Consider the following 9769-nt stretch of genomic DNA (forward strand, 5'->3'; position numbering starts at 1 on the left):
CCACCTAGCCCGGCTCTGACAGCAGCACCGCACACACACACGCACACAAACACGCACACGAGTCCCTAGCCCAGCCCAGGGCCCATCTAGCCCGGTATCCCAGCTCTGACAGCACCACTGCTGTGGAGGAAGGCGCCCGGAGCCCTGCGGGTGGCAGCAGTGGGATTCTTGGCCCCGGGGAAGCCCCCGGCTGACCCCTGCGAGTTAGATGTCAGGATGCAGGGGGTCTGTGGCCCAGCCAGGCCTCTTGGGCCGGTTCTGCCCCTCACTGATCTAACTAGGGACGTTCTTGTTAGCCACAGAAACGGCTGGTCCCTTTTCTCAGCCCTGCCCAGCTCTCCGCTGCACAGAGACTGTCAGTTCTTCGGGGCAGTGTCTCCATTCGGCGTCTGCACCATGCCCTCACCCTGGGGCCCTGCCGTAACACCAGTAAACAGCACTCCTCATCCTGGGTGAACCCTGTGGCAGAGAGTTCCACCGGCCCACGCCTCTTCCTCTCTCCCGTTTGGAACCTGCTGCCTTCCAGCCTCACTGAGCCTTGCCCAGGCCACGGGGGCGGGAGCGAGACAGTCACCCCCCCCCCCCGCCCCGCATTTATCCATCACGCAAACCCCTGCACCAAGTGCCAGCGCCGGCTACTTGGGCTCCGGCTCCCCCCCATCGGTGGGGCGAGTGGAGGCGGCCCCAAGCCAGGCTGGCTGCAGGGGGCTCTTCCGAGTACCTGGGGGGGGTGCAGTGGGGACACAGGGATGAAGCCGAGGGGGCAGACTCCAGTGGGCAGAAAAACAGAGCCCGGGGGAGCAGGAGGGGCAAGGTGGGTGCAACCCCCTCCCCCCAGGGCTCCGGGTGAGGTGCCTCAATCAGGCACACACACACCCCCAGCCTCAGCTAGGCAGAGCTTGCAATGGGGTGAGACGCAGGGCAAGGGGGGAAATCAGCATCACTGCCCTATGCAGCCAATTCCAGGCAGGGGGCAGGCAGGCGGTGCCCAGATGCTGCGGGAGGCTCCCCCCAAGCCCCCTGGAACTGGCACCATGAGGGTCGAGGCCCAGAGACCCCAGGTCTGTCCCATCTTCCCTGCCCCCGCGCCAGGCTGCATGCCAAGGACACTGCCCTGTGCGTGGTTGGTAGCAGCGCCGGACGCCGCAGCGCTGCCCTGCCCTGCCCGAGACGGGGCGTCCTGGTGCCTGGCACAGGCAGGGACCCAGCGGGCGTCAGGAGGCAGCAACAGCCCGCGCGTCGCACCAGCCGAGTCCCCGCAGGCGACGGGCTGGGGCTCAGCGGCCACGGAGTGCGGGCAGCACAGCTGTGCGCTGGTGTGATGGGGAGACCCTGCCCTGCCCCGGCCCCGCCCCCCTGCCGGCTCCCTCCCAGCCTCTGCCCCGGACCCTTCAGGCTGCCACTTTGCTGTGCCCCGAGTGCCCAGCCCCGGCCCTCTCTCTGCAGGACTCTGGCCAGCCGGGGAAGAGAGACCCCCATGAGGGAAGCCCCTTGCCCCGCCTGGGGCACCCAGCTCCCGATGGGCATCCCAGCAGCACCCACAATGCCCAGCCTGGCTGAAATATGCACACCCGGCCCCGCTCTCTGGGTCGCCCGCAGGGAGATGGCTCTGCCCGTGGGGCCAAGGGAACGGGAGCTGGAGGCGCTGAGGTACCCGCCCCACGGAGGGGGCACAGACACCTACACGGGAAGTGTGTATTGTTACACTATAAGCCAGAGATCAGTGACCTCCTGTCACGGAGTCCCCGGGCGATGCTCTGGAACTGCTCCCCACAAAGCCAGTCAGGACTCTGGGGAGCCTCCTCTCCCTCGGAGCAGACTGTCTTCAGGGCAAGAAGCTCACACGGCTTCACCTCCTGGGTCTCTCCTGGGAGCATTCAGCATATGCCCCTCCGTGCGCTTCCTACAGCGAGTCCACCCGGCCGGGTCCTGCACCCCCAACTTCGCAGTCAGACGTGACTCTCGGCCAGCCAGTAAAACAGAGGTTTATTAGGTGACAGGAACATGGTCTAAAACAGAGCTTGTAGGTCTAGAGAACCGGATCCCTCAGCCGGGTCCATTCTGGGGCCCAGCGAGCCAGACAACCCCATCTGCCCTCCCTTCCCGTCCCCAGCCAGCCCCAAACTGAAACCCCCTCAAGCCCCTCCTCCTCTGGGCTTTATCTCTTTCCTGGGCCAGGAGGTCACCTGATCTCTTTGTTCACTTTTAGCTATTTCCTTGCAGGGGGGAAGGGCCACAGCCATTTGTTGCCAGGGAGACAGAGTGTCAGCCATTTATGCACACTGGAGACTTAAGAAATGCCTAGGGGAAACTGAGGCACCCACCCAGTATTCAGAGGAAACATTAAGAACAGTCCCACTTTGTCACACCCCCCGCGGAGCCCAGCACCCAGCTCCAGCACCCACCTCAGCCCTCACTGATTCTCTTCTAATTTGCCCAACCATAGTGTAATCACTGGGAATCTGCATGTAAATTGCTCGTTAATTCAGGCTCGTTATGTGGCATTTAGTGCCGTGCTGGGGAACGAAACATGGTCATAAGGAGAGAATGAGCAGGGAGGCAGCGCAGCTCCCCGGGGAGAGGAGAGTCAGACACATGCACACCCCCAAACTTGTCCATGGGCGCCAGAGCCAGAGCGGGGCTAAGGCGCCCTCAGGAGACAGGGGCAGACCCGAAGGGGTTACCGAAAAACTGTCCGAGAGAAACCCGCGTCCCTGGAGAAACCGAGCAGCCACTGGCCACGGACACTCCGCGACCCGGGGGCAGCCAGAACAAAGGATGGGGGGCGCCCCCCGGGAACTGACCAGCGAGGTCAGGTGGAGACAGACGATGGAGTTTGAACATGGGGTGGCTGCAGCTCGGCTGGCTCTGGGCTGAGCAGCATGGACGGGGCTGCCCTACGGACCCCCCGCGCTGCGTCCGGGTGACTGACTGGGCGAGCATCCCTGCACATGCCGCACACTCACATTGCACGCCAGGCCCACCCGGCCCTCATGCACCACTCCCAACCACCACACGCTCGCTTTGCACGCCAGGCCCACCTGGCCCTCGCACACCACTCCCAACCACCGCACGCTCGCTTTGCACGCCAGGCCCACCCGGCCCTCGCGCACCACTCCCAACCACCGCACGCTCGCTTTGCACGCCAGGCCCACCCGGCCCTCCCGCACCACTCCCAACCACCGCACGCTCGCTTTGCACGCCAGGCCCACCCGGCCCTCGGGCACCACTCCCAACCATTGCACTCTCGCTTTGCACGCCAGGCTCACCCGGCCCTCATGCACCACTCCCAACCACCACACGCTCGCTTTGCACGCCAGGCCCACCTGGCCCTCGGGCACCACACCCAACCATTGCACTCTCGCTTGGCACGCCAGGCCCACCTGGCCCTCGTGCACCACTCCCAACAACCGCATGCTCGCTTTGCGCGCCAGGCCCACCCAGCCCTCGCGCACCACTCCCAACCACCGCATGCTCACTTTGCAAGCCAGGCCCACCTGGCCCTCGGGCACCACACCCAACCATTGCACGCTCGCTTTGCACGTCAGGCCCACCCAGCAGCGAGTAACACGCTCACGTTGCACAGGGGTGCGAGCGACAGCAGAACTAGGTGGAACCAGAGCACAGCACTAACGGGCTCAGAGCGGAGGACACCCTCCGCCCCCACGACGAGACCTCCCTGCCCCCACCTCCGGGCATAGAGGGGGCAGGGGGGGCTGAGCAGCGGCTGTCTAGCCAACCAGAGCCCCCGGCACATCATGCATATTCAGCAGACAGAGCCGATGCTGGCCAATGGCGGGCGAGCCTGCCCGGGTGAATATTCAGCAGGCCCAGCTGTCTAACCAGGAGCCCCGGGAGCAGCTGCAGCCTCCAGGCCCTGGGACAGGGCTCGCCGGTGCCAGCTCTGCCAGGCTGCACGGGGTGGGGGCCAGGGCTGGGGGAGCCAGAGTCTGCAAAAAGCAGCTCAGGGACCCCCCCCCCCCCCAGGGAGTCCAGCCCTGCAGGCAGCTGCAGATCCCGCGGGCCGCTCCGCGACAGAGCCCTGCCAGCTCCAGGCCGGGGGCATCCCCTCCTCCCCCCGCCAGCTCCCCCCACGGGGCTCTGGGCCTGGGCAGCACCTGGATTCTAGCCACTGGAGCCCACGGGGTTTACAGCCCGGCTTCCCGTGGGGCTTGGGGGGGAGGGGGGGGATGCTGGCCCAGGGCCGGTGCAGTGCCGCTGGCGGGGACCCATGGGAGGCATCGCTCATGTTTAGAGCCAGGATCCCCCTTTCCTGGCAGCCCCTCTGGCCCAGGGACCCCCAGGCAGTGGGGCTGGGAGGGAGGCAGAGCAGTGGGGGGGGCGCGGAGGCTCAGGGAGGGAAGAGCAGGGGAGGTTGGCTGTCAGCAGAGCCGGGCCTCTGGGGTCACAGCTCCCCCTGCGTGGACTCCGCCCTGCCCGACCTCCCGCAGCTGGCCCCAGGGACGCTGGGCTCCAGGCGACCGGTCACTGCAGACACTCAGCTGGACTCACCCCGGGGCCAGAGCCCTGGAGGCTGCGTGCCGTGCCCTGCCCGCCTGGGGTGGTAACGGGGCTGCCGCCAGGCCAGGGCTGAGGCTGGACTCTGGGATCAGGGACGCAGCAGCTGGGCCCAGACCCCGTTTCCTCCCTCGCCAGCTCCTACCGCGAGCCAGGCCCACCCGTCACTGACACAGCCCGGGAGAGTCTCCCACCCAGGGTCACACGGGCGGGAGCTGGCCCTGAGGGGAGCCCTGCCCCCCCCCCCCCAGGCCATGAGCAAGCACAGGACCAGGCTGGGGAGACCCCCACCCAGCTGTATGCATGGGGGCCCTGAGCTCAGACCAGCTGGGGAGGGACCACTGCACCCAATGGGGGGCACACATCACAACAGCCAGACTGGGTCAGACCAAAAGTCCATCTAGCCCCGTATCCTGTCTGCAGTCAGTGGCCAGTGCCAGGTGCCCCAGAGGGAGTGAACAGAACAGGGAATCATCCAGTGATCCACCCCCTGTCGCCCATTCCCTGCTTCTGGCAAACAGAGGCAGGGACACCATCCCTGCCCAGCCTGGCTAATAGCCATTGATGGACCTGTCCTCCAAGAATCTGTCTAGCTCCCTTTTGAACCCCGTTATAGTCTTGGCCTTCACAACATCCTCTGGCAAAGAGTTCCAGAGGCTGACAGGGCGTTGCATGAAAAAATACTTTCTTGTGTTTGTTTTAAACCTGCTGCCTATTAATTTCATTTGGTGTCCCCTTGTTCTTGTGGTATGAGAAGGAGTAAATAACACTTCTTATTGACTTTCTCCACACCAGTCATGATTATATAGACCTCCATCATCTCCCCCCTTAGTCGTCTTTTTTCCAAGCTGAACAGTCCCAGTCTTAATCATCTCTCCTCATACGGAAGCCGTTCCAAACCCCTAATCAATTTTGTTACTCTTTTCTGAACCTTTTCCAATTCTTCCACGCAGGAGCTGAAGTCTGTGGGCACAGGAATGGTGGTTGGAACAGGACGGGGGGATGGGACTAGAGGAGGTGGGGGAGCAGGGAGATGGGGAAGGGGCTCCTGCACCAGCCCCCCATTTCAGACACTGCAGCTGCACAGAGCATCCACGCCCCCAAACTCCGGTTTCCCTCTCCCCAGAGTCTCCCCCCGCCCCATGTACAGCTGGGGCACCGAGGGCAGAGAGGGACCTAGAGAGACTGGGCCGGGCACACCCCCTGAATCCTGCGGGAAGAGACACCCCCCCCATCGGCCCAGAATTGGGGCCCCGCTCTCACCCTGGCGTAGCCATTCCCACACAGAGGGACCAGACGCCCCTTGCTCTCAGCCGGGATCCTGCAGCCTTGGGAAGCTGGAGGCAGGAACCTGCCAAATCCCATGTGGGTCAGTGCTACCAACTCCCCGCACCCGAGCCCAGGGTCTCGGGGAATGGGCAAGGATTTCCCCCTTTGCTGACAGGACAAGGCAGGAATTTTCTGTAATACTGTTATGAAGCTAATGTGTGCCTCAGTTTCCCTCTGTACTCTGCACAGCTACCCAGCGGGTAGCTCTTGGGGCAGAGAAGAGATGGGAGGAACAATGGGAGCACACACCCACGCCCCCGAACTGAGCAATGAACCCTACGAAGGCAGCACACGGGACGGGACCGAGCTCCGCGGGACGATGCCCGAGAGGTGGCAGGAGGAGGGGTCTGAGGAGGGGCTCAGCAGCTCTCACCGGGACCGACAGAGCCGGAGATCCAGCCCAGACGGACTCACAGCAGCTTGGCCGGGCGGAGCCCTGGCTCGGCCGCATAGCCCATGTCTGAGCCTTCGCTGCTCTGCGCCAACCTGGGGCCGTCCCAGGGGCCAACGACCCCGTCTCTGCTTGGGGGACACGCCCGGGGGTCGCTGCCGGTCCTGCCTGAGCCACACTGGTCCCTGCAGAGGGGCCAGGTCTGTGCCCAGGCGTCGGGCTCAGCCGNCCTGCGGGGGGGCTGCCCGGCCCCTGCTGAGCGGCGCTGGGCGCCGGACTCCTGGGTTCTCTCCCGGCACGGGGAGGGGCTGGGCAGTTAGGGGGGAGGGGCTGGGCGCCGGACTCCTGGGTTCTCTCCCGGCACGGGGAGGGGCTAGGCGGTTAGGGGCTGGGTGCAGGGCCGCACAGAGGATTCAGGGGGCCTGGGGCAAAGCAATTTCAGGGGCCCCTTCCATACAAAAAAGTTGCAATACTATAGAAAATATTTAAAAAATAAATGATACAGAAAATTTGAAGCGTCAGTTATTGGTCATTGGGGGTAACATACAGAGTATAGGGGCATGTTGGTGTTTTGGGGTTAGGCAGCACACATAGTATATACAGACTGCAATGTCCCCAATGAGGGGTGGGTAACCGGTGGGCAGGATCAGGAAACAGTCGATAAGCGGTGAGGGTCTATCACCCATACAGGAAGTAGAGACAGTCATGGGTATAAGTAAGTGGGCTGGGTAATGGGGATGGGGTGACCCTCACGTGGTGGGATTCAGTTAGGTTTGGTGGGTTCAGGGCTCAGGGGATAAAGTCCAGCAGGGGGGGGTGTGGGTGCACGAGGTCTCTACTATATTCTTGTGGAGGCCTCGGGCAAATTGCCCCACTTGCCCCCCTTGGCGGCCCTGGCTGGGTGCTGGACTCCTGGGTTCTCTCCCAGCTCGGGGAGGGCCTGGGCGCCGGACTCCTGGGTTCTTGCTTGGAGAGGGACTGGGTGCCGGACTCCTGGGTTCTCGCTCGGGGAGGGGCTGGGCACCAGACTCCTGGGTTCGGGGGGGAGGGCTGGGCGCCGGACTCCTGGGTTTTCTCCCGGCTCGGGGAGGGGCTGGGCACCGGACTCCTGGGTTCTCTCCCGGCTCAGGGAGGGGCTGGGCGGTTAGGGGGGAGGGGCTGGGCGCCGGACTCCTGGGTTCTCTCCCGGCTCAGGGAGGGGAGGGAGGTCTAGTGGTTAGAGAGGGGTCGAGCGCTTCAAGGGGGCGGGTTAAGACTCCTCTTTCCCTTCTTCCATTGTTGTTGTGTGTCCTGGGCCGGGAGGGCCCTGCTCCCTGTTCTCCTACCCAGATCCTTGTGCCCATCATTGTGGCCTCTAGGTGCCCCCCGCTGGGGCTGCACAGCGGGACCCGGCCTAGTGTCCAGCCCCTCATGACGTGAGGATTGTGCCCCAACCAGGTCCGTCCTCCTCCCAGGCGGCCATGAGGGGTGGGCGCCCAGCCCCAGTGGGGTGAGCCGGGCAGATGCCCCTCCACACACCCGGGAGCGGGGGAGCCGAGGGTGCCAGAGCTGGCAGGGAGTGGGCAGAGGGCCTGGGGGGGATGCTGTGAGTGGCTCTGCATGGCCCCCACCAGCTCCTCACGCAGAGCCAGGGCTGGGGCCTGGCTTCGGGCCGTGCTAGGACCCAGGCTCTGGGGCTGCTGCGGGCGCTGACGGGCCTGGGAGCGGCTGCCACAGGATGACAGGAGGCGCGTGCAGGGCTCTGAATCCGGGGGGCCGGTGTGTTGCCGGTGTCGGCAGACCGGCAGCTCCATGTGACCGCACGGCGCCCGGAGCTGCCACGGACAGGTCGTCTGCGTGCCTGGGGTCGCTCGGGGCCAGGGGGGAAGACCTCAGCATCGGGGGCTGCTGGGCAGGTTATCCCATCGCTGCCTCCTGCGGGGCTCCAGCCACCTTGCCCCGGAGCACTGAGGCCGGGGGCTGTCGGAGACGGGATGCCGGGGTAGATGGGCCCCTAGGCTGGCAATTCCCGCGCTTCTCAGGGGAGCGGGCGCCTCGTGCCCCAGGATTCCCCGCTCTGCTCGGGGCGTTCTTGACCATGCTCTTAACGACCCCGGCCTGTAATTAAGCTGCACGGCGCAGGCTGCTATTAACTGCCTGGGAGCCTCACAGCAACTTCCCTGTCAATCAGCCGCCCCCAGCCTGGGTTCCTCCCCCTGAATAAATTGGCTCCTTGTTTTTAAGAGTTGCCTGGCAGCCCCTTGACAGCTCCCCACCCCCAGCACCTCTTCCCTCACACCCCCATGGGCTGCGACAGCTCCTGGCAGGGATGTAATTCCCTAATTATCTGCCTTCTCTGCAGCTCCGTTCCCAGGCTCTGTCCCAGCCACGGGGAGGTAACTGACTTCGGGCCAGTGCTCTGCCCTTTTGGCCACAACCCAGGCTGCTCCCTTCCCCACAGCGAGAGACCCTGCCGAGGCCGGGGGGTGGCGGCTGCTCCTCGTTCCCTAGTCCCGGGCACGGTGGGACCAGAGTCCAAGGGGTCAGTGGAAGCCGGCCCCTCGTGCCGAGTGGTCTGTGTCCTCCCCTCTCTTGGTGCAAGGGGGTGACTCCCACCCCCGCTAACAGGGGAAAGGGAAGGCCCCACTTCGCCAGTGCCTGGTGCGCTTGTTCACACTCGTGCAAAGCAGGCGTGAGACATAGAGGCAGCATGTCCTACACCCTCCGCACGCTGGTGCACAAGGCTCAGGTGACAGGAAACAAGGTCCCTTCTTTTTAACCACCACATTGTTTTGGGGGGTGTATTAGAGCCAGGCCAGCCCCCCTGCCCTGATTCCCTGTGGCCAGGGGCCCTGCCAGCCGAGCCCCAGACCCCGTGGGATTCGCATCCCCACAGGTTCTGATACCCTCTGGGGGGCAAGGTTCACCCGGTGGCTTTTGGGCTGCGGGGAGGGACGAAGGAACTTCCCCCAACCAGCCTCTCTTGCCCCAAGCCCAACGAGCAAACCCTGGTCAATGCGCGGGTTTGGTTTGGCCCAGGAAGTGGAAATGGCTGGTTTTATGCCAGGCCCGGCTGCCTGGAGCCAGGGGAGCTGCGGGGGGGCTGATTCCCTAAACCCCAGCCTGCATCGCGGGGCTGCCAACCCCTCTTTGCACCATCAGCATATCAGCAGTACGAGTCTTTGGGGCACAGACTCTGTTCATAGAATATCTAGAATATCAGGGCTGGAAGGGACCTGAGGAGGTCATCTAGTCCCACCGCCTGCTCGAAGCAGGACCAACCCCAACTAAATCATCCCAGCCAGGACTTTGTCAAGCCAGACCTTAAAAACCTCTAAGGAAGGAGATTCCACCACCTCCCTCGGTAATGCATTCCAGTGCTTCACCACCCTCCTAGTGAAATAGTGTTTCCTAATATCCAACCTAAACCTCCCACGCTGCAACTTGAGACCATTACTCCTTGTTCTGTCATCTGCCCCCACTGAGAACAGTATAGATCCATCCTCTTTGGAACCCCCTTCAGGTAGTTGAAAGCAGCTATCAAATCCCCCC

The sequence above is a fragment of the Trachemys scripta genome, chromosome 16, assembly GCF_013100865.1.
Source record: "Trachemys scripta elegans isolate TJP31775 chromosome 16, CAS_Tse_1.0, whole genome shotgun sequence".
NCBI lineage: Eukaryota > Metazoa > Chordata > Testudines > Emydidae > Trachemys > Trachemys scripta.